Source organism: Aedes aegypti, chromosome 2 (assembly GCF_002204515.2).
Source record: "Aedes aegypti strain LVP_AGWG chromosome 2, AaegL5.0 Primary Assembly, whole genome shotgun sequence".
Classification (NCBI taxonomy): domain Eukaryota; kingdom Metazoa; phylum Arthropoda; class Insecta; order Diptera; family Culicidae; genus Aedes; species Aedes aegypti.
In genome coordinates this window covers 127,798,377-127,826,254 of record NC_035108.1, presented here as the reverse complement: position 1 = coordinate 127,826,254, position 27,878 = coordinate 127,798,377, and the positions used below count along the sequence as shown (strand labels likewise).

Below are 27,878 nucleotides of genomic sequence, written 5' to 3'. Positions count from 1 at the left end.
CCCCAAAAGTGGGGCAAGTGAAAAGTTGACCGTTTTGAACAATAATTTACAATAATTTCAAAAACAAACAGTTATATTCACGATTTCTATTAGCTTTAACATTTGTTAAGGCATCCCAATGAACAATAACATAAGTAACATGTAAACAAAGAAAATGTTATTCTTTTCACTTGAATTTTCTTCTGTTCAGTTATGTTAGTTGAAATGATTCGACAACATTATAACTGCAACATTTCCAATGTTAGTTGTTACATTATAGGACAGCAAATGCATTTCTGCTCGGTAGAATTTCCACCGCTCCACTCTTCGGGAGAAATCAAACGGAATCCTTCAATAACGTAGTTAGAATCTTTTTTTATGTGGATAGACCTATACCCCATTTTTATGTTTTGAACTAGCTTACATAGACATTCCAAGAGATTTCCGTGTGTTCTCTAATATTGCAACTTTTCAGTCAACGTCTTCCTTTTAATTGGCTGCCCGAAGTAGACATATTAATATTGTAATGTTTAGCAACATCTTTTAGAGAAGTTCGATGATTTCTAATAGCTTTTAACGCTTGACTATAGTGTTTCTTGAATTATCAGCACCTTATGTTTTTCTATGATAATTACGAACCATGTTTACTTATGGCTACTTAAAGAGAAAACTCAAATTCAATCTCTAATGATAAACTTTTCACTTGCCCCACCTGATAAGAAAATTGACGGTGTTTAAATTTAGTTATTTTTAGGTCTACGTCGAATTAATTCTAAAACTTTTTTTTTGCAGTTTGAAACTGTCACAGAGGACAACTAAGAAGTGGTACAGGAAATTATTTTCCGCAACTTTTTTCCACTGAAAATATTAGAATAAGATTGTGCGCCGCCAACTTGTTACGGAGTAACAGTTGACAGGTTAACAATTTTTCGCTCTATTATGCAAAAATGGCTGAAAAATCTCAGAAATCTGTTACCTATCGTAATGTTCTCAATGGCCTCAAAGGTTTACGCATGAGTTTAAAACGTTAATTCACATATTCAGTAAAATATATCAATTGTTTTCACTTACCCCATTTACCCACTTACCCCGCGGTACCTTATATATTTTAAATTTAAGCATTGTGTATTTTTTATGGTCCAGAAATTTGCTGAACAAATTGATTTATGGCAATGAATATTCATTACTATCATTTTAGGCAAAAAATCTACTAAAAAAAGAGTTGAAGAAAATTAGGCTTTTATGTCACCAAAAGCTTTTGAGCCCTTTTGATTTGTGCCCATAGACGCCGGCCGACGCTGATGAGGCCTGTGAGTTGACGCCTTTGTTTACTCTAACATGTGTTGCGGCCTTCTAGTTGTGGCTTATTTTCTCATCATCTTCGGATGTGGCCTTTTGAGATCGCAGCAAGCCATGCGCGCGGACGGCTGCGTTTTGAATTTTTTGTCACGTTTACTTCGTCCGCGTTTTTTTTTTCAATTCCGCTGGTGAAAATTAGATTAGGCGGCGCTACGCCACGTGCAAATGTTCTGTGGAAATATGTTTTTCGAAGAGATAGTGTATTTGTTTATCTGAGATTATATCTGAAGATGTTTTGTGAAGTTTTGTTTTTTACTTTTATTCGATTTGCTTGCGTTTTGCTTGAGAGTGCTCTGAAATAGCACCATCAATTGAATTCGTTTCGCGTGACTTGTTTTTTTTTATCTCCGTGCGTGTTGATTCAAAAATTGAATGTGGTTCGTGGATGCTCGATTCGGAATGGATTAAGAACTGCAGTGCGTGCATTTTGATGGGAAGTGCTAAGTTACGGCTCACACTATTGTTCATTATTAGGGTAGCGACAGATAGCAGCGGATTTTCGAAAAAGGAATTTGGTGAGTTTGTTTTGATCAGCAGCGCATAGTCACAATGCATAAATACTACAATCTTGTCTAAGAGTTAGAGGTTAATCCCAAATCTCTGACTTTGGTAACGGACGGGAAGGAGGCAACCCTCATGCAATGGTCTAGTATTGTACCACCTACGAATTTGTGCGAAATGCTTAATGCTAATGCTAATCTTCAGATGTGGTCTTTTGAAAATCATTCAAAATTGATGCTGAAACAAGAAAATTGAAGTGTAGAAGAGTGTTAAGTGGTGAATTAAGTTACATGGAGATCTCTACAGCAAGAGAAGATTCGTGCGGTCGATTAAATGTGTGATTGATTGAATCCTTCGTCATCCATGAACATAATGTATGTGAAGTACATACAGGCTGACACAAGTATTATTAGGTAGTATGATACAGAATACCTCAGTCTACGTCTACAGGAACCCGACGGAAAACTTGATAATGTTCGCCGTTGAGACAATCACTGTGAAAATAATACAAGGAGCAGTCGCTCCGTAGTATAACCTGCATCTACACAGTGAATTTGGAACATTTTTCGCAATCAAAATTTCAATGTTGATGTTTGTTTAATAGGCGTCAACTCGGTTTTCGTCAGATATAGAAATGAGACCTTTTTGAGAAAAGGCCGCATTTGCGACGAATATCCTGATTAGCGGAAAATGAGATGGGGCCTTTAAAAAAAAATTTCAACTTGTATGCATATTTTCAAATGACGATTGTATGTTTTAGTAAGAATAGGCTCTTATACACTAAAATAAGCAGAAAACCAATTTGTTTACATTTTTCAATTGTTGGTCGTGATTTATCTATAATTGAACTAAAAAAGTCAAACGTATTCAAAATCATGAAGATTGATCCGTCGCATGCCTTTTTTTACACAAACCGAAATGTCCCACAGTACTGGTATCTCCGGTGATAATTCATGTTTAGTTACGAAACTACAGGTTTTCAAAGTAAGGGTAAGGGTCTGTAAAGCGATGTAGATCCAGATGTAGCAGGTTCCCGGTGGCCACAGTGACCAAATCCGGATCTCCGGGAGGGTTTTTTGAAACTAGACATGTGTGCCTTTTATTTAAGCCCAACAGAACTAAAATCGGTGAACACGATGATTTTTGCGAGCTGTCAGAACTTTCGGGTCGAAAACGATCGTAGGTCACAATTTGTAACTTTTTGTTAGGGACAAAGGAAGGTTAAGAAAAGTGATTTTTTTTATTACTTTCTCATTTGTTTGATGTATCTGAGAATGTTGTCACATTATATTGATGCGCTTCAATGAACACTAAAAGATTTATACCTATTTGTGTCGCTCAACGGTACATAATTTGGGGTGGCGAGTACTGGTACACCTACCGCACAATGATTTTTTTTCCGGGACAACTGAATTTCGTTTGTTTTTATATTTCTGAATGGTTCGATTCGTACGATTACGAATGTCATAGTTTCTACAGATAATGTCAGGGGATTGATGTAATTAAATAAATGGGATAACAAAATGTTGATATATATATGTTCAGTTTGACGAAATAAATAATTTCTGGCATATTCTTCAATTCAGTAATATTCGAATTCAAAGACCATGCTTTTAATTAATAACATTATTTTAAAACTTTCTGATCATTACTTATAAAAATGATTAATGTATTTCAAATCATCAGAATGTTGATGACGATAATAATGGTAACGCATCAAGCAGTTTAGTAAATTAAAAGCAAATATAATCTTTAGCATTTAATTCTATTTTTTTTTTTTATAAATTGACCTTTCTAACATTCAGAGGCTCTCTTTGTTTACTTTCTCTTTAATTAACCTTCCAGTCGTCGCGCGGTTTGACACCGTCAGAACCACCACGCTGCTGTATGAACGAAGAGCGAGGTTTTTCCACCAGTGTTGTACAAAATACAACAGCGCGACGACTGAAGTGTTAATAAAATAAGCCATATCAATCCGGTCTCTTGTGTATTTTATATGAAACGCTAGCCAAGGACATTGCCTACCGGTTTAGAGTGAAAAACTTCCCAAAAGCTTCAGTATTACACAGTTATAATAGAAAAGAGAGCGAGGAGAGAATATTTCATTGTTACTTAGGTCCTTTTGAAAAGTTACGCGAGACTTCATTCTCATTTGATATGGAAGAACGATCAAAGAATGCGAAGAAAAACATACCATCTGTTTCGCTTCATGATCGGCAATCATTCGCAAGTTGTGACAAGGTTGATAAACAACAGCAGCAAACGAAAGCCCCAAAGAGAGAGCGCTTGTTTACCTTTTAAGGTGGATGTTTCGTTTTACTGACATGATAAGCTATCTCCGAACATCCGATAGCAATAGCGTCTCCCTGGTTTGGTGCTTTGGCTATGTTCTTTTTCGATTGTGGGATACTGCAAGACAACGTCATGAAGACTACGTTCAACGGTTCAGAAGTATTGTTAACAAGGACTTAGTTTTTGGCGAAGAGTTCTTATAACTGTTTTCGACTATTTCGCCGAATTAGGTAAATTTGTGATTTTCGCTACAATATTGTATTCACTAGCGATTTTCATGACAAGCACAAGAAATCCACGAAAATCGCGAAACTCGCAACTGTTGTAACAGCCCTGCAAGTGCATTTTCGACAGTTTTTTTTTTCAAACACAAGAGGTGACTGCATTCGCGATCACTGACCTAGACGGCGATGCCCACAGTTGGCGAAAAAAAATCCACCGGATACAACTTTGTCCTCAGCAATGCAGTCTGTTTTCTGTTGAACAATGCCATTGTTTGTTGACAAATAAAAATCACCGAATAACAGAATGTGCCAATAAATCATCTGCACGGGGGTAGGAGCATCATCATCATCATCCTCGTCATCATCCAAAACTGTGTGCAAGCTGTGTCAGTCAAAAGGTGAACGACTCGTTTGTGTATCTTCAGCTCTTGTCTTCTGCGCTTAGTCATGCGAATGATTGAAAATCAGTGACAGCGGTATCAAGTGAGGTGAATGCTGGGATTAGACGAGGATGATAAGGAACTCCCACCTCCAACACTTGCATCCGTTACTAATCTAGTGTTTCTTGACAACCCTGCCATAGTACCGCCTAGCGGGCAAAGGATTTCGTCTCAACATTTTGCTGGTCGAGACTCGTGAAACTCAAAAGACGCCGACTTTCTCGTTTTGAAAATTCAGGAATCTGCTATCGAATGGAATGTTATCACATGTTTTTGTCAAACACGTTTGCAACGATAAGAAAATATCACGATGCCAACAATGCGTCTTAATGGGATACTTATCGGTGAATTCAGATCGACAAGTCAGATGAGGTAAGCAATCATTTTAGGATTTCTACACCACCCATCGAAAGTATGACATCATTGCAATGCTTAGTATTGCAGTACGTTCAATTATTAAATTTCTAAACAAAATAATACAACAGCAGTGGCTAGAAGCCGTACTTGACAAAAAGAAACCATAAATTCTTATCTCGTACAATAATCGTTTCCATACTTTCGATGGGTAGTGCTTATGTACTGTTTGTTGTTGTCTGAACTGAAGATAACGGGATAGAATGTAGGTTGCCGGCAGTGGTTTCAGTCTCAAACAGTGACAGGTACGATACATAGTTTCGAATGTCAAGGGCAAGCACTATAAACAGCCAGATGAAGGCAAGTTGGAAAAATTCCATCTTTTTGAATTTGTTTCATTTTCACGTGATCACCGATTGCGTTATCGGAAGCACTCTCGGCTTCAGAAATGTTGTTTTGAACTACTACTGTTGTAACAAATAAACAAACAGTTTCGTCTCGCTTATGATTTGTATTTGCGATAGCAACTAGCGGAAGGGAGATAGGGTGGACTTTTGTGTACGAATATGTTACGGGTCTTATCGGAAACGTAGAACCTGATAACGTCGCCTATTTCATAATACTAATCCTGCGCTTATTGCTTATGATGAAGCTTATCGTTATACAACCCAAACGTCTCCGCCGTCCGCCAATTTGACACCGGCCGACGTCATGCGGGGTCCGATTTTGATGCCAATCGAAATTGGTAGAATTGACTACAGTTTTTATACATGTACAAACTCACACATAAAGCACGAGATGATATGTTTTGTTGAATACAACAAAACAGAACTAATCGCATGATACTTGACGATTATATAAACTTTCAAATTAAATTGGCTGTATATTATAGATACAACATTTGTATGTTTTTTATGCAGAATTCTATTAATTTGAATAATGGAAATTTCTTCGATTTCCTTGGCATAACATATTATCATACCTTCCTCTTGATATATGAAAACGAAAATGATAACTTTAGCAAAGAAAACTCTCAAATAGTGAATGCGAAAATGCTACTAAGAATACTAAGCTGAGAATCAGGCTTTATGCGAGTGGGAATGCAATGCCAAAACTATCTGGCATCAATAATACACAAAAGTTCTAATGAGAAGTCTAGCATATCCCGAATCTCCGTGTCACGCGTGTAAATATATAGGATTTAGAATGGAAACATTTTGATGAACGAGCGTGAGATAATCGAAAGGTGGAAGTAGCACTACGACGAACACTTGAATAGCACGGAGAAAAGAGGTGCAGATGGTTAAAACAGCGTAGGAAATGGCTACGTCAGCACCGCGGATGATGGGAATCAACCAGATTTTTTAGGGAAGTTAGATATGCCATCCATCAACTCAAGGCAACTGAAAATCATTGTATTGAAACTAATCTCATCATGATTGACCAACATTCTGCACCGACTGATAGAAAGAATCTGGGATATGAGATAGCTGCTCGAGAAATGGAAGGGCACAAACTGTAATGTGAAAACTATTATGCGATCACTATCGAAAATGCATTTGTGATACTTTTCCCCGAATGTCGGTTCCCCGAATACCCCGTTTTCCAGAATAAAAAAAAAAATCTACATCGTCTTCAGCCATAGGCTGCACAGACTGAACATAACTAACATTAGACAACGGACACACGGAACGACCAGTGGACCAGTGAAGAATTTTTCGTTTGACGAAAAGTTTTCTCCGGCTGGGGCGGGAATCGAACCCATACTCCGTAGCACAATACGCCTAAACGACTGACGCCGCTAACCGCACGGCTATGAAGCCCACAATAGCACATTTCCCCGAAAAATTGATGGCGCTCATTATTGTCATAACTTTATACGTTTCAGGGTGATGAACGAACCGGCCATCTGATAAGCACCCTTCTTTATTTCATTGGCGGTTCTTTCGAGTTTCACCGTCCTCGGCATCTTTGTGCCAGTATGTGTTCACTCGAGAATCACCTAATATCTCCTTCTTCCAACTGCTTATTGCTTTTTCTAGTTGATCACCCTATCACTGAAGACTATTCCTGCACCGTTTTCAACTGCATCATTTTTCGGGGAAACGCAGTGTTCGAATGAGCCGATCGAATCATATTCGGAGAGTGTAACTGTTCGCGAACCATAACAGTTCGTGGCACATCGCATTCGGAGAGCCCTATGAATGTAAACATTCACTCTCTCGTTTGGTACGTGGCACGAGAGCGTTCAAGAGCAGCAACTCTCACAGACTGCAACAGTATCGAGCCATTCTGGTGATTTATGTTTTGCATAAAATTAATAATAACTTTCATATTTTCTGATAATGCAGCCTTTAACAACCTAAGTATAATATATTGGACCATTGAACACCCTTTTGGTTGCAAACATAGCACAGAAAATGAAACAAATTCACCTCTGTTTACACAGCGCAACAAAAATGACATTTTTGCTTGTCTCAAGGATCAAATTATGTGTCCCTAGTAGATTTGGGGTTGCTGAATCTGATGCCGTTCTCAGAAATTTCCCAGCACGTCACAATTTTTAGCTACAGGTCGCCAAAGTTGTATAAAACATTGGTTTTATTGATGTTTACCTAACTTTTGAAGTATGATTCATCAAACTTTTTTGTGATCTTATCCCCCAAGCATGCAAAAGAGGACTTAAACTTTTGTTTTAGATATATTTTGGTTGAAATTACACGATTAAATTTAGATTAAACCGATTTTTTCAACATGCTTGCAGTTTCCATACAAAATTCTTAGTTTCTCTTATATGGCAAAATACAATACTTTTCTAAACCATCAAAAAATAGCTTTTTCGCATCAAAAGTATTATAAACTTTGATGATAAGTATTGTTACAGAGGTAAAGTTTGAATTCTGTGGCAAATTAAGCAAATTAATTGCCTTACAAGCTGGCAAACTTGCATGCAAGTTGGCTGAAATAGTCAATTTTTGCATTTTCAACAACCAATATCTCAAAAACTAGACGTGCTACGATATTTCTGTAAATGGCAATGGATTCAGCAACCCTTAATTAAGTAAAGAGAGGTATTTTGATGCTGGAGACAAAAACGTGTTCCGCAGTGTTATTGATCAGAATGGAAGTGGGTCAGTGAATGTTACAAGTATTGGCACTCAGCGATCGGCGCCAAACAGTGGGTGGTGTGTGTCTGGCTTGTTTTCGTGCATGGTTCGTTATCTTCCACGAACGATAAATATCACGCGTGTTGTATGAATGCAGGCGGATAAATGGCATGAAATTATGGCTCATGTGTCAATGATCGTTAAATTTTCCGAAGCCTGATGGGGAAACGAGTCATTCGGGGAAGTGGCATTCGGGGAAATGACATTCGGGGAAAAGTAGCACAATCCGTAAATGCAGCCTACAAAGTGCAACCAAGAAGAACAGTTCTCGCATAATTTGTGATCTCGCCCTAAAAGCCATTGGTAACCATGTGTGTAGCTCGTTGTTTCTGAGAATTTGAATAGACTTACACGTTATTTAACAACGTTATGGAGAAGAAATGAACATTCTCTACCTGCCAGTGGTGTTTGTTTCGATTCTTACTCATTTATTTGCTCAGAAACAACGAGCTACACACGTGGTTACCAATGGCTTTTAGGGCGTTATCCCAGATTATGCGAGAGTTCTATAGTTACTATGCAGCAACAAGTAGGAAAACACAGCTTTTCGGCTCATAAGATTGATAAGAGCAACAATGGATATTGTACAGAATTGCGTGTCTATTTCGTCCAGTTAGTTACTGCCGGAGATTTCGACATGATGATAGACTTTCGTGCTTCTGTTCGCAATAGAAGCTGTCATGTGGAAAGCCAGGCTAAAGAATCGATGCACAATTTTCTCTAGATCCAAGCAGACTTGTTTGCTTTGAGGATGTAACGAATGCCTTACTCTACGGCGAACCCAGTATTCAGAAGGTTCGAACATGACACTGAAAATTCTGTTGTTACAAAGAGTCGAGAATCTGAAGAGCGTCTAGGCGACTCAAAATTAGGGAAGCAAATCCCTCAGTATGGCATTTATAAAATATCTTTATCAGGATTTCATCTAAACTATTTATTATGATATAAAGCGAACAACTTATATCGATTTGGTCTTACTCACGTCAAATATGTAATCTTATGTAACCAGTAACACGGTAGAAGCGCCGGTTTTGGCCAAACGTCAGTCGTAGCCATAGTGGATTATACACCGTTTTGCATATCTAATCAGCATGAAACCTTTTGTGTTCAATAGATCACATTCACATGAATGAGCTACATTCGTTTACTCGTCCGAATCGATTCAGAACATAAGACAAATAATTCATTATCTTATAATTTTAACTCCCATACACTTAATCTGGCCAGGGTACTCCTAAATTTTGCAACCCTCATCAGAAATCAATGTGATTGGCCAATTTAGAACCAAAGCTAAATCTCTGGCCTAAACTGGTTCTGGTGGCCCATATTGACCAACAAGATTTTCAAAGCGAAAAAATGGTTTCAGCTCAGTTCCGATATTTTTCATACATAATATGGATTGAAAGCTTGCGTTTGACATATTTGGAGTATAAATTGGGCTCTCCATATAATGTTTAAAGACAATTTATCTTACACACTTAGTTTAGAATGCCGAGCCTCGGCTAATTTTAACCGAGATCCGCACAGCCGAGTAGTCGGCAAACAAATTTCCTGGGATCTCAGCAAATAAAAGCCGAATATCAGAAAATCGTGCTTCGTTGCTAAGCAACAGGACAATTTGTTAGCTGAGTCTCGGTTAAAATCGGGAAACCGAAATTCGCACAGCCGAGCTCGTGAAAAAAATCTAAGTGTGTAGGATGACCAAAACCGGTGCTTGTAATCTAGATCGAAATCTTGTTTTCAAGTTGTTTTCTACTTAGAATATATTTATCAATTGATTAAACTCTAGTAATTCTGTATGATGAGCAGGTACATGAGGTTTGATTTTACTATGAAGAAAAAAATGTATGAAAAACCATCACACCAGCCATCATTTTCGATCAATGATTTTCAGTTTCTGACACGTTTCCCATCAAATCTGATAGGCAGCTGTTGTTGACTCGAATCCACTTGTATATCGCTGATTACTGACAGGTTGGCAGCGAGCGGCATCAAGCAAAGTACACTTTCGCCTGTTTCAACTCGGCTGCCAAAGGTTTTCAGTAGGCTTAGTGAGCAAGGTATCCGATTGTCAATTAGAAAAAAGCTTAACACAAAAAAGCTCTCAGTGCATAACAGTCCAAGTGCTCATGAGAACACTTAGCTGAGAAGTAGGCTCTGTCCTAGTTCGGACGTAACGCCAGAAAGAAGAAAAAAGAACATATTTACAACTAGAAATAGGAAGCACTAGACTTAATACGTCAGTACTTCCAAAAAGCATGCTGTTTGATCTAGCTATTCTTGACCAACAAGTCGGCAAGATAATCGAAATCTCGTACACGTGGGCCCATCTGTATGGAAGGTGATTAATAAATACTGCATTTTCATTGATTGTAGCCGCTATCAGGTTTAACTTTCTCATTTGGTGCAATTTGCACGCGGCGTGCGCGTGATTTCGGTTTCTGTTTTTGTCTTCATCGCTTTTGTGACGAGACGATTAATTCATTGCTGTAATATTACTGCCGCTTCCGCAGTATATTTTTTATTTCTAGCGTAATAATTCTAAAGGGCCAGCGATCGAATTGTAAGCAAATCAGGTTTTGGTAACATATGATAGAATCTTCCAACACCTACAAACTATGCAAACATTGTCTACATAATCAAAAAACTAACCGTTATAAACTCTAACAATCAAAAATCGCTTTTTTTCCTAATCATTCATAGGCTCCCTGCGAATGATCGGTTCTCTCTCTCCATGAAGAGGGCCTAAAATTAAGGAAACTGTCATTGGCCTTAGCATGGTGAGAGGCCAATGACTGTCTCTTGCTCATTCGTTGAAAACCAAAAGGCCTAGCCATGGGCCAAGGCACGTTAACAAAATTCAAGTTGGCCTTTAAAAAAGTCCTATACCTGGTTGGTCGAAAATCAAAAACTCATAATTTTTAACACATTTTTGGCAGTTTTCAGAATAAAATCGGTTATTAACGTGTAGTAATAGTGAATCGTCACTCAGCGAGCAAGAAATCATATTGATTGATTTGAATACTGAGAAATAGGAATTGAAAAGAATTTAGAACCTTCCAAAGAAATTTATCCAAGAATTTTTGTAAGGTATTTTCCATATATTATTTGAACATTCATGAAATAATCTGATTATTATTTCTAAAGCATATTAATGTAATCTCTGACGAAACTTTTGAGATATACCTGATGACTTCTTGAATGCCTTGTCATGTTATTCCGAAAACACGGTTTTATAGTGAAAGTAGCCACTATATTGAAGGTTTTGAAATCTATCATGTGACAAATCAAACTTTATTTAATGGCAAAACAAGTTTGAAATGGATAGAATATGATAGTAACACAATGCCAGAAATAAGCGCACAGTAATTGCACCAATAACCTTAACGCAGCAGTGGACATCAGGCACTATTTGTATGACGCAGTAGCGCAACCAGGATTTGGTTCTGGGGGAGGTGTTTTGAAAAGTTGTATGGAAATACATTTTGAGAGGGTATTTTTAATGAAAAAAAATCAAGTTGGAGAAATGAAATATAGTTCACCTTTTAACATGCATAGTTTCGCTGTTACGAAACGTAAAATGCAGCCAGTTATTTTTATAGTTGAAAAAGAGAGATAAAAAAACAAGTCACGCGAAACGAATTCAATTGATGGTGCCAAGGCACTCCCGAGCAAAACGCAAGCAAATCGAGTAAAATAAACAAAAAACAAGATTTCACAAGACATCTTCATATGTAATCTCCGATAAAAAAACACATCTATCACTTCGAAAGACATGTTTCTGCAGAACATTTGCACGTGGCTTAGCACCACCGAATCTAATTTTTACCAGCGGAATTACAAAAAAAAAGAAGAACGCGGACGAGGTAAACGTGACACAACATTCAACTCCCAAAATACCCTCCCCCCTGGTTGCACCTCTGTTATGACGTATTCCCGAAACAACAAAACAATCAAGCTAACGCATATATTCAAAAAACTGTAACTACACCGTGCAACGTGAAATCTAGCGCAGATCCAGTACATTTGTGACAACCGAGCTATGACGGTGTCATTGTTTTAAAAATAACAACAAAACGACACCCCCTATCGTTTTGTGTGGATTAGACTGGCCCAGCTCAGTATGGAAGAAAAATAAAGTTGTATGATTCCACGGGGCACCCCCCAGAAATATTCCTTAGGGTTAGAGGAAGACTTCCTGAAAATTTCAGCTTATTTGGTCGTTCCATGAGCTGGCGCATTTGAATTGAAGTTAATATGGGATTCCTAGCTCATGCATATGGGAAACAGTACATCATGTACTGTTCTGCTCAGGAAAACTGTTGTTCGCGTTCAATTGAACCCAGAATGTCAAAAACACTACTTGATACCATAGCGAACAATATTGTAGAAGGTTGTATCATGATTAAAAGTGATAAAGTTGGTGTTTTAACTATCTGAAGTAGATCTGCAATAAAGCTCTGCATTTCTTCTACATAGCATGATGGTTATAACTAGGCGCATCATAGCCACCTATGACGCTGGGCGAGCTGCTGCGCAAGACGCATGCATATATCGTCCCCTTGATGCTACAACTAGATAACTCAAAATTTGAAATTTTTGACTTCAATATGTCAAAACATATTTCTTAATTAGATCTGCAAAATATCCACAGGTCTTAAGCGTGTGATTCAAAATATTCAAGTTAAAGATTATTTTTCAATCATAATCTCTGCGATTAACCATCACCTTGTTAAACGGTCATACTTTCAAAGTTGCACATCTCAAAATTTTGAATTTCGAGTTATCTAGTTGTAGCATTAAGGGGACGATATGTGACTGTACGGGAGTTCCTATCTAAGCCTTACTTTCAACAACTGAAATGTTAATGAAAATGAGCTTAAATCCAGATACAACCTTCTGCAATTATGTTCATTAGGATATCAGCTAGTGTATTCGTCATTCTGGGCCCAATTGAACACTATCAATTAGTATACAGCACGAAACAGTGACCTTGGGTCAATTTTCAATATATTTGAAACGAAAATCCCATACTAACTTCGAATTGAATGCGCCAGCTGGTGGCGCAACCAATTGAGTTGAAATTTTGATAGACCTTTTTTCTTACCCTAAAGCACATATCTAGGGGGTGCCCCGTTGAGTTTTACAACTTTTTTGTTTAAGGGCCAGTCTAGTGTGGATACTCTGCCGTTTTTCTTGATACATAAACCAAACGTCGACATACCACATACAATTATAAGGCGTCATCAACGCTGTCATTGTCGACGTCAAAGCACGTTTCAAGCGCTGATTTTGTGCTCTAATAGTGTCTTATTTCAGTTTCGCAGCAGGCGAAAAGTTTTGCCAGATGTCCCGACCAAATTGCATCGATCGCAATCGGCGGTAGCTATTCTCAATCTGGCGGAGCATCGTTTTGTCAGTAAGATTGAAATCTGATCGTTATTTGATTGCAGTTCAACAGCATCACAGGTAAATTTTTAGTGTTTTGTATATGGTGGATAAATATAGAAATCAAGCATAAATTTTTGAAACGACGTATGTAACAATTGAGAGGAAACGAGAAAAATGTGATACATTATATCGTGAATAATTTTCATTCCTATATTTTATTTGAACTGTTTTGCATTTTTTCTATAGCTGTGTCTAAGTTGAAAATAACAACAGTTTTTTTATAACCACCATAAAACAATGCTGATTTGTGACCATATTGAAATTGATACTCCTTTTTGCTTTGGGCTTGTTACATACACCATAAAGGTTCGTCGATATGATACCTTGAATCTTACATACACCTTGCTTGATACGTCGGTTCAACAGTTCGTTTGGCACTTGCGTCACATCAAATACATCGGTATTTGTTTTGAAGTTCCACATACGTCGGTTTTTCGTATGTTTCCGATTTCAACTCGACTAACAGGTGCAACGAACGAAGCCGTAACAAAAAATTGAATAAGAACTACCATTTTTCTGGAAACATTGCCTAAACCCAAATACTGATGATGTCCCTTCATCACTTTGGCGATTCGTCACTGTGGGAATCAGATTCACCTCTCTATTTCTAACATGTCCAGTGATCCAAAACAGTATGACGTATCTGCTGATGAAAATGTATGTTTTGATTCCGCACATAGGTCGTTTTACTACAAACGTATGGACGGTGTATGTACTAACCACTAACCAGTGCTGGAAACATTCGAAATTTTTTGCGACGTTCGTTTCGCTTCCATGGTCAGCAGTCAAATGATTTCTTTACACTCATTCGCTACCTCATCTTTCACACACAGGATGAGCGGTGTGATGGACATCGAGAAACATATGATCAGTGGTACGAATGTCGTCTGACACGATGACATTTCCAAATATTTCAGAAATGTCCATCGATCATAAACAACAAGAATAGTTTGCTTGTTATATCTAATGTGACACAGCAGCTCTTATTTTGGAAAATGAAAACGAAAATGAGAATGAAAATGAAAACAAACATAATCGTATCGCTTTCTGGTGACGCCATCGTGGTCAGCTGCATTCAATTGACATTTCTCATTCGTACGTTCATTTGATCGCTCGTGTTGTGAATGCTGAAGGCAAATGCTGTCGAATGATAACGTGTCGACTACCGTGATTGCTAACAACATTGGTACTAACGACCAAAATGTTGACAGTTGTCACTTTGCAAAACGTAGGGTGTATGTATTCAAATGAAAAACACCAAGCGAAGTGCACATAGGACATAATTGAAATTTATTCAGAAAAATCAGAAAAAGGTTGTAGGATTAGTTTTTTAGGCTCAACATTTTGATTAAAAGTTTGTCGAGCATATGCAAAGCAAATCTCGATTTGTTTATGTTTGCGACATACGTCGTTTTGAAAATTTATGCTTGAAACAACTTAATATTGACAGTCACTGGCTCTGCCTCCCATATGTATTGGGCTTTTCAATGATGATGGGTTCGGCTTCCACGTGATTCCCAATCATCTGTGTATTGCGTAGAGACGATAGAAACACTGGAGCAGCTCAAGTGTTCCTGCTTCAATTTGCGGTGATTGTTATAGTTACTGCATACACACACACACGATACCTCCTGGCACAAACGTATTGTGTACAGTAGTCACAAATTTCTAGATTTCATTTTTAACATTGACCAGTTCGAGATCAAAACATGATTTTCAGCTCAATGCATATTTAATTGATTCAATTACGATGGAATGTCCAACACGTCACAGGCTGCTGCTGAAATTGCGTGGCATCTGTCATGACGTCCGCAGAGACAATCCTCATAAGAAATGGAAATGTGTCCGAATAGCTGAGGCAGCGTATCAAGACAAGCAATATAAATAGAAAAAAAAACGCATAAACGTGAATTATGCAGCAATTAAAAAGTCATACAATAAGCTACACCAGCGCAGTAGCAGCGGACCGACATCTAAGCTCCTAGTGATAGGTGTCATTTGTAATTGCCAGTCACATATTTAGCTACAATTACACTATCATTAAACATTCCGGTGTGGTGTGCGGTGCGCTCTATGTTCGCCATTCGTACCGAGCTTTCATTTGCGACTGTCATGATCGGTATGAATACTTTCACTATGAAAACGGGCATCGGGCAAGCTATCGAAAAACGTAAAACTTTCAATTAGTTTGACGGCGTTGGAGCCATGGCGAATTCTATTCGGGAGGATAATACGTTTCCGTTTAAGACTTCGACGGTAACCAATGATGGAAATTCAAAACTGAAACGAAAATTGCATCAGCATGATTCACAACTGCGATGACGGTTGTGAATGGTGCAGTTAACGAGCAGCTGATGCAGTTGCAAGTGTAGGTGTGATGTGCATGTGCTCTTTGTCTCTGTCCTGCGTTTGACGTTGGTCGTTCATGGTGTATACGCGAGGATTATTGCGAAATAGAGCTGCGGTTAGAAAAACATTTAGTGAAACTGTAAACTGATTTATAACTGTATTAAAAATTGTTTACTGTGTGAGAAGAAATGAACGACAAACAATAACAGTTTTTATAGCACTATTTGTCTACCTACAAAAATTTTGTGCCAATTTTGAGACTTTCAAATAAGGTCAAAATCATATGATGGCCTCAGATTGTTAGTTCTGAGGGAATTCGATGTGAATATTGTTCATCACATTTCAAATCCTATTTCTCAGAATTCAAATCAATCAATGAGATTTCTTGCTCGTTGAGTGACGAGTTGCTATAACTACACGTTAATGATCGATTCTAATCCGAAAACTGACAAAAATGTGGAAACATTTAAATACTTGGACCATTTCCTTGTATCTTTTTGAAGGCCAACTAGATTTTTATTACCGTGCATTGGCCCAAGGCTTGGCCTTTTTGATCCATTGAAAATCTTGTTTATAACGGTAAGTTTTAGGATTATGTTGACAATATTTGCAGGGTTAGGTGGCGTTGGGAGATGCTATAATTGGTATCAAAACCCGATTTGTGTACAATTTTATCATTGGCCCTTTAGAAATGTAACGCAACAATTGATCGGAAACCACTGCTTTTTCAAGCACAATTTTTCAAAAAGACGTATCGACAGTCGAAAGGATTTGAGAAAATTACGATGCAACATAAAGCATTCTAAATCCGGTTAAAACTGTTTTGCATATTTTTATATTGCTTTATATTCTATAAGATAAATAGACAAAATGTTTATTTAATTAGACAACCCTTCAAAAATGAATTTGGAATTCCAAACTTTCTAAATAGCGAAAATGCAAACCTCATTAAATCAAATAGCCAAAAAATGGAAAACACGTGATCGGCATTGTGATTTGCATTAATTAAAAATCCGCAAAAAATGGCACCAAATCCCATACATACAAATGTGTCGAAACATAACTTTATCGCAAAATATCGTATTATATTCGAGCATATGTCTGAGGAAAGATGAATAAGCGTGCCTTCCACAATTTTGCACTTCTCGTGACCAATTGAGTTCGCAATCGACGAGCAGGCATGGCTGTGTTTCTATACACAAGTGTATAAACCGGTTCAAACGATTGTGAAATTAATTCAACAATGAAATGCCGATCGTTTATTGAGTTTCGACTATCCTACAAAAAAACTGAACAACCACGGTTTTGACAAACCAGAATGAGTAGTCTTCAAAACCGCTGGGCATGGTAGAGTGGATTTCAAACATCTTCCAGTAATCAACAAATCAAATTCAATTTAGGATTCGTCCAGAAAAATCCGATTTTAGCGAATCGACCTAAACGTTTAGTAAAATCATCCAAGCGTGAATAATTTATCCTACAGTCCACCAGACTAAAAGCTCCACCGGACGAACAATTTATTAGCTACGAACGGTAGGCGGTAACCAACTCGACTTATAGAATCGAACATTATTTCATTGACGGCGCAAAACACCAAAGTAAAAGTTTCGCTGCTTCTGCATGTATTGATAATGCTAGCTCATTGGACGTATCTATCGACTTCTAGTTGGTTCTGTTTGCTTGATATGAAAGGCCACCACCCGCATATAACTTTTCTCCTCAACCATCATCAACGTCGCCCTCTGTTTGCACATTATATAGTATGGCACGCTCTCTTTTATGATGTTCATTTGTGTACCATAATGAAGTGAAAAACAAGCTCTTGCAAGATGTCGAGAGTATGAATCAATCGTATCTATAGTTGGTTTCTTCTTCTTTCTGGCATTACGTCCCCAGTGGGACAGAGCCTGTAGTTGGTTTATTATAGACAATTTGTGTAAGTTTAATGATAATAGTTTAACAATTCATAAAAGATTTTCGTATCTTTTCCAATCATTTTATAAAATTAGATTTAGAACGTACTTGGCACAATCTATCGACAAGGAATTCTAGCGTAACTTTTCAAAAGGACCTATTTAACATTGAGAGGCTTTCTTTGTTTGCTTCCTCTTATTTCAGAAATCGAGCCACTTTTAACTCTTCTGTTACGTTTTTTTTTTTGTATGAAACGCTAGGACACCGAAATTGAAAAAAAAAAACAATAGTAAATTCCTATGAGATTTTTTAAAATTCTTTCAAAATGGCATCAGTAATTGCCACGAACCTCTTCTTGGGATTTCTTCAAATATAATTGATTTTAGACGGTTTTTTCAACTGGAGATTTCTATTTATATAGAAATCTCCAGTTGAAAAAACCGTGTAAAATCCTAAAAATCTTTTCAAATTTATCCAGAAGTGTTTTGAAGATTTTTATTGAATTATGTCAGACATTTCACAGGAATTTTATCAAAAATTTGACCTGGAATTGTTGTTTTTTTCAGAAGTGAAAGCCAAAAAGTAAAATTGGTAAAAACTTTCTTTAGTTTCCGATTTTTTTTGGGTTCTTAGAGGTATTCATAAATGACATTCGATGAAGTCGTGAATAAATATCTAAAATTATTCCTGCACACGTAAATTATTTTACGGATTCCTGTAAAATCACAACAGCTGAACAGTTCGGTAAAATAAATTAACGGAGAACGGTAAATTTGTACAGTAAACGGTGAAAAATCACCAGAATCCGTAAAATTTCGACGGAATTACGGTGTTTTATTTCACCGAACTGTTCAGCTGTTGAGATTATGGTGAAATTCACCGATTTCCGGTAAAATGAGCTTAGTGTGTATGCCTATGGGATGATTAAATGCTTAAAAATGATCTTAGTGAAATTCCTTGTTGAATTCTTGAAAAGTCTCGTTCGATGATTCCTATAAGAATCCTTCAATATTCTTAGCAATTTTGCAAAAAATTCAAAAGTGAAATTGAAGGAATTTCTGAAGGAATCTTCAAGACAGTTTTCAGAGGAATTCTGATATTATCGGAAGATTTTTTATGAGTCCTAGGTCAAACTCTATTGAGAATATTTCAGGACCTTGTGAAGTTATTCAAGAGATTCTTAAACGAATACTTTGCAAAATCTCTTCAATGTACCCGATATGTTTTTGGAACAATTTACAAAATTTGAAACAAAGAAGTTTCATTGGGATTCCATAGAATAATTTTTGGAGTAGTGTTGAGAGAAATACTTTGGGGAATTCACGAATGAACCTTCACACCTAGTTTCATTTACGAGAGACGAAGTGGCTTTATTCATTCATCAAAAAGTTATCCATGAATTCATTAAGGATCTTACAAGCAATACGCTGAGAATAGCAGAAATTCGCGGTAAATCTGCAGAAATCCATTCAAAATTTCACGGATCACGGATTAGTCGTCAAGTTAATAATACAAACAAGGCTTCTTCAAGAATCTGCATCATTTTCTCCGAGATGCCGCCAAAAAGCTATTTTGAATGAAGGTGTCCAGAATTTCATTGGGAAACCAATTAGATCTCCAAAGAAATTTCCCAGAAGCTTCTAGCTCAGTCTTTCTCCAACAAATGAGAATTTAAACAAAATTTCAAGAAAAAGCCGCAAAACTCTTTTATAGAATCTACTAGAAATCTTATTTGCAATGCAAGAATTTATTTCAGTGGTTTTTCAAAGAACTTTCAAGTTACTAGTTCGCCTCGATGCCATTTAAGTTTCTTGAAAAAAAAAATCATCAAACATGTTCAATGAATCGTAATAGAAATCAAAGCATCTCATCAAAACACTTGCCAGGAATCCCTAAGTACTCGTCTAAACACTTTTCTCTTTTTTGATGTGATCAGCCAGAAATACACCGACACGGAACAGTTGTGACAAAACCGCTAAAGATCTAGAATCTCCTTGAAACCTACGATGTTATTGGCTCAAAATTTGCCATCATTGTCAAATTTTTACACTGTTTTTCCCGGTCATTCGTGATTCCCGGGTTTTGTCCGCTTTTTCAGGACTTCCCGGATGGATGGACACCTTGTTAATGTAGAAATTTCTCCAAGCAGTTATTCAAGAAATCTTTCAAGGATTACTTTTTTCTACAGATTCATCCTGAAGTTACACTAAGCAATCCTTTAAGCTTGTATCCTGGGAGTTCTACAGCAATTTCTTTAGTGATTCTGCCAAGAGATTTCTCTGCTCGATTGTGTTTTTTTTTCATCAAAATGTTCCTCAAAAAACCACTTGAGTTTCTTTAAATAATGTACGTGAGAAAAAATCATCCCTCTAGGAATTTCTATACAAATTCTCAATAGATTGACCCAAGAGCTTTTCAAAAAAAAAATCATATTTTCCTTCAAGGAATTATTAATATATTCGTGATGTTTCTATGAATACCGCCGAAGGACTCCTCAAGTGAATTCTTTGAAAATATCTTCAGTTTGCTTCAAGGATTTACACAAGAATTTTTTTTTTGAGAAACTCTAATGAAATATCCTTGGAAAAATCGTTGATAATTCTCTGTAGTAACTGTGTTGAATGAATTTCCGGGGAAATTCCAGAAGGATCACTGGCAGAGTTTTTCATAAAATTTCTTGTGTAAATCCTTACCAAGTAATACCAAGGAGTTTTCCAAAATAATCTCCTCGGACTTCGTCACGAAATCTGTTGAGGATTCATCCAAGAAGTAATACTTAATGCCCACAAGAGATTTCTTGGGATTCCTTCTAATATGTGAGCGATTTCTCAGAGGGTTTCTACAAACTATGTTTAGGCTGTGTCTATAAATTATTGAATAAATTTTCATAGAACTACTCAATGAAATCCTCCAAAATCACATTCAGCCGATATTCGTTCAAAGGATGCTTTAGGTATTTCCCAGAGGATTTTTTCAAAGAATATTGTCATGATTCGTTACACTGCGGAACACGTTTTTGTCTCAAGCACCAAAATACCGCTATACACTCAATTGAGGGTTACTGAATCCATTGCCGTTTTCAAAAATATCATAGCACGTTAGACGTGCTATGATATTTTTGAAAACGGCAATGGATTCAGTAACAGTGTTTGAGAAATTTGCTGTTGAAAATGCAAAAAAATGACTATATTCGCCAACGTGCATGCAAGTTTGCCAGCTTGTAAGCAATTTATTTGCTGAATTTGTCACAGAATTCAAAATTTATGTGTATAACAATGCTTATCAACAAAGATTATACTACTTTCGATGCGGAAAAGTTATTTTTTGCTTATTCGAAAAAAGTATTGTTGTTCGGGTACGTTATTTATTTTGTAGCAGCTTTTCGGAGCAGCTCAAAAACTGTAATAAAGTTTATTTACATTAGTTTTCAGCTATGACTAAATCTACATTTTACGCCAACTACTCACTCAAATAGTTTTCCTCCTGCCTTACGATATAACTTCCTTCTGGATCCTTTTGCTACTTCCGTTATCTCCTCTTCCTACATATTTAAACATCAATTAATTTAATTTCTCTTATTTTCGTTTCAGGTACTTACAACATCAACCGTACAATGCAGCGCGATGTTACGGTTACGGTTCTTCTTCGACTCTCGTGTGGTACAAGCTGGGTAAGTATTTTTGCGTTATTTTCTTAACCATAATCTAATTCACTTTCATTTTACTTACAGGTAATCTAGGCGACTATTTTGGCAATAAATTCCATAAATTACACTCCTTGCTTGCTTACACGTATTAATAAACGAAAGAAATTTCCAAATTCACTATTCACTTGCTCAAATGCGATTTTTGTTTTGGTTTTGTTTTTGCAATCTTTTTCTCGCGGTTTGCTTCCGTCCTCCACTCTCGCCAAACTGTCACTTGCGGAGGGTTCGGCTATTATGCCGACAACCTACCACTACTGCCCAGCGGTGTGAACAATCCCCTGCCCGTAACATCCGGTATTTCTTCCGGAAGTTCCGGATTTACCTGCCTCTATCTCCAACACCGCTAGATTCACCACGGCTCGCCGATGTACTTTACCGTCCGCCGTCTTGACGTCCGCTTGGCGAATCCTTCCATCAGCTCCTTGGATGACCTCCTGAATCCTTCCTCGCACCCAGTTCTTCCTGTTCTTCCCTTCGACTACGAACACTAGGTCTCCGACTTTCAGGGGCTTCGTGTCCTCGAGCCACTTTGCACGATGATTCAGCGACGGCAAGTATTCCTTCAGCCATCGTTCCCACATCCGGTTGGCCATATATACCGATCGCTTGTAGACGTCCGTCAATGATGCAGCCAGATCCATAGCGTCGTCCAGCAGCATGTCCGCACCTGTCACTGTTCCACGGATGAAATGGTTTGGCGTAATCGCTTCTTCGTCCGCCGCTTCTTGTGGAACGTATGTCAACGGCCGCGTGTTGATCATGTCTTCAGCTTCGGCTAGGCTCGTTGACAGAATTTCGTCCGTAAGTTTCCGTCCATCATCAAGCGCTCGAAGCGCCTCTTTGACGGACCGCACCATCCTCTCCCAGACACCACCCATGTGTGGAGTGCCGGGAGGGTTGAAGTGCCAAGCAGTAACTGTTGAAGTCACCTTTTCAGCGCACTCGATGTTGATCTTCTTGATCGCCTGGATCATCGCAGCACTCGCTCCACGGAAACAGGTAGCATTGTCCGAGAAGATTTGTTCTGGAGCTCCACGTTTGCAGGCGAACCTCCTGATCGCCATTAGGCAGGACTGTGTGCTCAGACTGTGAACCACGTCCAAATGTACGGCTCGCACGGCCATACAAGTAAATACGGCGACCCACCTCTTTTCCTTCCTGCGTCCCACCGTGACTTCAACCGGACCAAGGTAATCTACGCCCACCGAACTGAAAGGACGTAAGTGAGGCGTGGATCGTTGAACCGGAAGTGGTGCCATCATAGGGACGGCCGGTTGGCAGCGGTTTACCTTGCACCAAATGCACTCCTTCGTCGCCTGCCGGATAGCAGAGCGCGCCTTCAAGATCCAGAACTTCTGCCGCAATTCGTTGAACACGGTCTCCCTGTTCGCGTGGCCAAACTTGCTGTGGTAATGCAGGATCAGCTTCTTGGTGATGTCGTGGTTCCCCGGTAGGATGATTGGGAACCTCTTATCGAAGGGCAGCTGCTCATTTTTCTCCAACCTGCCGCGAACTCTCAGGACTCCGTCTTCGTCTAATACCGGTGAGTGCTTGTACAGACAACTGGACCTTTCAAGCTTTTCCATTGGTTGACCAGGATTCCGCTGAAGATTTTTCGTCAGCGTATTCATCTCCTCCGGAAAACCATCGAACTGAGCCTGCTTCCACAGAATGGTTTCCGCCGACTGCAGCTCCTCTCGTTGAAGTGGCTTCGTTTCAGCCGAATATTCAGCCTTGACCATTCGACGCAGGCGCTCCGTGGCTGGAATAGCCATGATCGGCAACCCGGCTCTTTTACGCTGACAGTTAGAGATGAAGCGCACTACTGTTGCCGCCACACGCAGTAGCTTTATCCAGCTCGACACGGTTTCAGCTTCCACCACCGCATGAAACAGCAGCACTCCTCTCGCTTCCTCTTCCGTTTCTTCAACTGATTCGTTAGACGGCCACTGATCGCTCGGTTGGAACAGAATTGACGGACCCTGAACCCATTCCGAGCCGTTTTGTAGCGGAGGACCCCGGCCCCACTTGGTAAGCACGTCCGCAATGTTCTGCTTCGTTGGCACCCATCTCCAGGCTCGCATCTGGGTCAACTCCAAAATTTCACCCACTCTGAATGCGACGAACTGCTTGTACTTATTTTGGTCCGAGTGCAGCCAGGACAATACAGTACGAGAATCCGTCCAGAGAACTGTGCGGTCGATTTGCAGGGAGTGTGTATTCAAGACCGTCTGCCTCATTCGCGCTCCAAGTACGGCGGCCATCAGCTCTAGACGAGGAATTGACTGCCGCTTAAGTGGCGCCACCTTCGCCCGGGACATGACCAAGCTACACTTCACCGCTCCATCAATGACCGATCGTAGATACGCCACGCAGCCGTAGGCGTGCTCGCTCGCATCGGTGAAAATGTGAACCTCGAGAGATTCTATTGAAGACGACGCCGCGTCTCCCAGGTAGCACCGAGGAATCCGCAAGGCTTCCACGTCAGGCAGCAACTCGGTCCACTGTTTCCACAAACGCCAACTTAGCTCGTCGATTTCTTGATCCCAATCGCAGCCGTTTCGCCAGAGATGCTGGATGATCACCTTGCCGTGGATCGTGTACGGCGACAAGAGACCCAGGGGGTCAAAAAGACCCATCACACAGCTCAAGACGATCCGTTTCGACGGACGCACGCCGTCGTACAAGTACCGCTTGATATCCGTTCGGTGTGTAACGGAAAAGGCGAAGACATCTAGGTCCGTATCCCAGAATACTCCGAGCACGCGCTCCCCAGACGACTGTTTGTCCTGCTGGAAAGTCACCGGTCCGGATGATTTGTCTTCTCCCAGAGCTGAGAGAACTTCCGGCGAGTTCGACACCCAGTTACGAATTTCAAACCCGGCTTGATCGTGGATGTATCGCACCTGCTTCGCTCGTACTACTGCTTCTTCAATCGTGTCGACACTGTCAAAGTAGTCGTCGACGTAGTGCCGACCGATGATCGCCGCTGCTGCCTCGGGAAACTGGATTGCATGCTCGGTCGCGTTGAGATTCTTGATGAATTGTGCAGACGCCGGCGAGCACGTTGAGCCAAATGTGGCGACGTCCATGACGTAAACTTTCGGCGTTTCACTGGCGTCGTTCCGGAAGAGGAAGCGTTGGGCTTGCTTGTCCCCGGAAATAATCTTCAGTTGGTGGTACATTTCTCTGATGTCTCCACCGAAGGCGATTCTTCGCTCGCGGAATCCGACGATCACTGTCACCAGCGGCACGAGCAGATCGGGCCCCTTCAGCAACCGGGAATTCAGCGAAACTCCTTGAACGGGTGCCGCGGCGTCCCAGACGAGCCGAACCTTTCCGGGCTTCTTGGAGTTCACGACGACATTCAGCGGAAGGTACCAGACTTTCCCTCGTTCGGTACAGGACAGCTCCTCTTCAGTCGCTAGATGAGCGTATCCTTTCGCTTGGTATTCGGCGATTTGCCGCCGAACGTTGTTGTACAACTCCGGCGATCTCTCCAACTTTCTCTCCAGCTGCTTCATGCGCTTCAGCGCCATGGGGTAACTGTCCGGAAGGCAAACCTCATCCGCCGCCCAGAGTAGTCCCGTTTCGAAGCGATTTCCTACGCGTTTCGTAGTATGCTCCATAATCGACCGAGCTCGTTGGTCTTCGGCTGACTCCCGCTGCACCTTGACTACCGATTCTTCTAGCGCATAGTGGCTCTTCAGGATATCGTGGAGTTCTTCGTTGGACACTGCTTGGTGGAACCCTAGAAACCCGCTCGCCGAAGTCGAGTTCACTTGGCGAGGACCGTAGACAGTCCAACCAAGCTTGCAGCGCACCGCGATTGGCTCCCTGGTAGTTCCAATCCTCGCTTCCAACGGAGCAAACGTATGGATGTTGTTCAGTCCGATCAAAACTCCTGGCCGGCCGTCGTACGATGCAATCGGCAGGTCACGCATGTGCTCGTACTGCGCCACCAATTCAGCAGCGTCCAGCTTCTGGTGGGGTAGCATCAGTTTCTCGACGGTGTTGACGGTATGCAGCAGAAACTTCTCCGGATTTTCCGTGCCCACTGCAGAGGTCCACAAGTTCATCAGCCTTGAGTTCTTCTCCACGCGATAGACGTCAGATGTCCAGTTGATGGTGAGCTTCTCCTTCACTCCTGTGAGTCCCAGCCGGTCGGCCAAGTCGTTCTCGATAAGCGTCACGGAGACTCCCTCATCGAGGAAAGCGAGGACAATTAGTGACGTTTCTCCGCAATGAATCTGCACCGGAATTATCCGGAACATCATCGAGCTGGTGTCCCTGATGTGTGCGCTCATACCGACCGTATTGGTGATCGGATGAAGTAGCGGATTGTGCGCTTCCCTGCAGTCACCCACGTCGCAGCGAATCTTGAACCGACACGATCCGTTGTGCTCATTCAGGCAGGTCTTACACAACTTCCACTTGGCGACGATTTTCATTCGATCCGCGTAGGGCAGGTCCCGGAAGTCTTGACAGAACCGCAAACGATGATCTTCTCGTTGACACACCCGGCACGGCTTCTGCTTTTTGCGCTCGGTCATGTTGACGGTCGAACGGTTCGCTTCGCTGTGGGTATACAGTGCACTTTTCTCCTTCGGCTTGCTTCTTCCGGCCGCTCCTGCAGTGGTCCTAGTATCAGGCTTGTAATCGAAGCTGACGTTTGCCTCACAAGCGTCTGACACGATTCCCGCGACGAAATCCGTGAACGTTCGCAGAGTCACTACCTTCTTCTTCTTTTTGTACTGCACCCACTGCCGCTTTTCTCCGTCCGGGAGCTTGGCGACCAGGTCCTGGATCAAAATCGGGTTCACCAGGTGGAGTGTCAGTCCCGCCGCCTCTAGATGCTCGCAGAGCTGTTCTACAGCGTTTCCGAAAGGGATGAAGCTGGCCAACTTGTCGGCTCTTGGCGGATCCAGTCGGCGAACCTTGTCCAGGTGGCTCTGAAGAAGTTGTTCGGGCCGTCCGTAGAGCTGGCGGAGTTTCGCGATCATTCGAGGAACCGACTTTGGGAGCAGAAGCTGACCACGAACCGCCTCAAGCGCTGAGCCTTTCAGGCTGTCTTGGAGTCTTACCAGATTTTCTACGTCAGAATAGCCGCAGGCTTCGTTCGACGCTTGGTAAGCTCCAAAGAACAAAGGCCACTCTTCTGGCTTACCTGAGAAGACCGGAAGCTTCCTCGTCAGCCCATTCCGCGCGGCTAGTTGAGCCCTTGTTGGCCCAATACGCGGCTGTCCTTGCTGAGACGCACTGTCGATCTCCGTTACGTTCTTCTTACTCGTCGACGAGTCCCCACCGGAGCTGGTCGAGCTGCTTTTATCTTCATCTTCTTCTTCGTCCTCCTCTTCGTCGCTGGTGTCGTCTCCCTGTTCCGCGAGAAGCTTCAGGTTCGCTTGCGTCAGTTTGCGAACAAGCGACGGTTGAGATGGACCAGGAACTCCCTCTCGCTTTGCGATCGCTTCCGATGGATGCTTCTTTCCTTTCTTGTCGACGATTTCCGCTTTCTGCAGCCGCTTGTCGACGGCAGACATCCGCTCGCGGTACTTCTTCTCCATTTCCTTCATGCGGGTCAGGTGGTCTTCTTTTTCCTGCAGTTCCTGCTGCAGTTGCATCTCCTTCTCTTCAATTTCCCGCTGGCGCAGGGCCCGCTCCTCAGCTAGCTCTTTCTCACGCAGTCTCTGCTCCAGGAGCAATCTTCTTGCTTTGAGTGCGTTTTTCATCTCCATCTCCTTTTCTCGCAGCAGCAGCTCCGCATCCATTTCCTCCTCTAGGCGTTTCTTTTCCGCTTCCATCGCTATCAATTTTTCCTGCACGGGCGCGGGTAGTGCTACCGCGTTTCGTTCCGACACAGAACTGTGGTTATCGGAATCTCCCGTAGCCGCCGTAGGTTTTTTGGCGCGCGCTATTTTTTTCTGCTTCTGGTACTCCTGGAACACGGCTTGGCAAGTCGGGGCCTTGCGGTACCATTTCTTGTCCTTCTTCGGCGCCGTCGATAGTCCCACGCAACGTAGGTGAAACCACCGGTCACAGCCGTCGCAGGCAATCATCGGCTCATTCTGGGTGGAAACTTCTTCGCATTCTCCACAAGGCGTTGTGGTTAGGTCCAGCTGCTGATCCATCGTGATGGAGGGTA

At 40.8% G+C, this 27,878-nt stretch overlaps 1 protein-coding gene and 1 long non-coding RNA gene across 25 annotated transcripts in view; one reads left to right on the top strand and one right to left on the bottom strand.

The window, feature by feature from the left end:
- LOC5573995 (la-related protein CG11505) overlaps positions 1 to 27,878 on the bottom strand; it is a 117,411-nt gene that overhangs the window by 41,410 nt on the left and 48,123 nt on the right. The window lies entirely within an intron of this gene.
- Positions 13,496 to 22,084, top strand: LOC110676012. Its single transcript, XR_002500000.1, has 3 exons — positions 13,496 to 16,695; positions 21,621 to 21,700; positions 21,761 to 22,084. It is a non-coding gene; the product is annotated as an uncharacterized LOC110676012 (long non-coding RNA).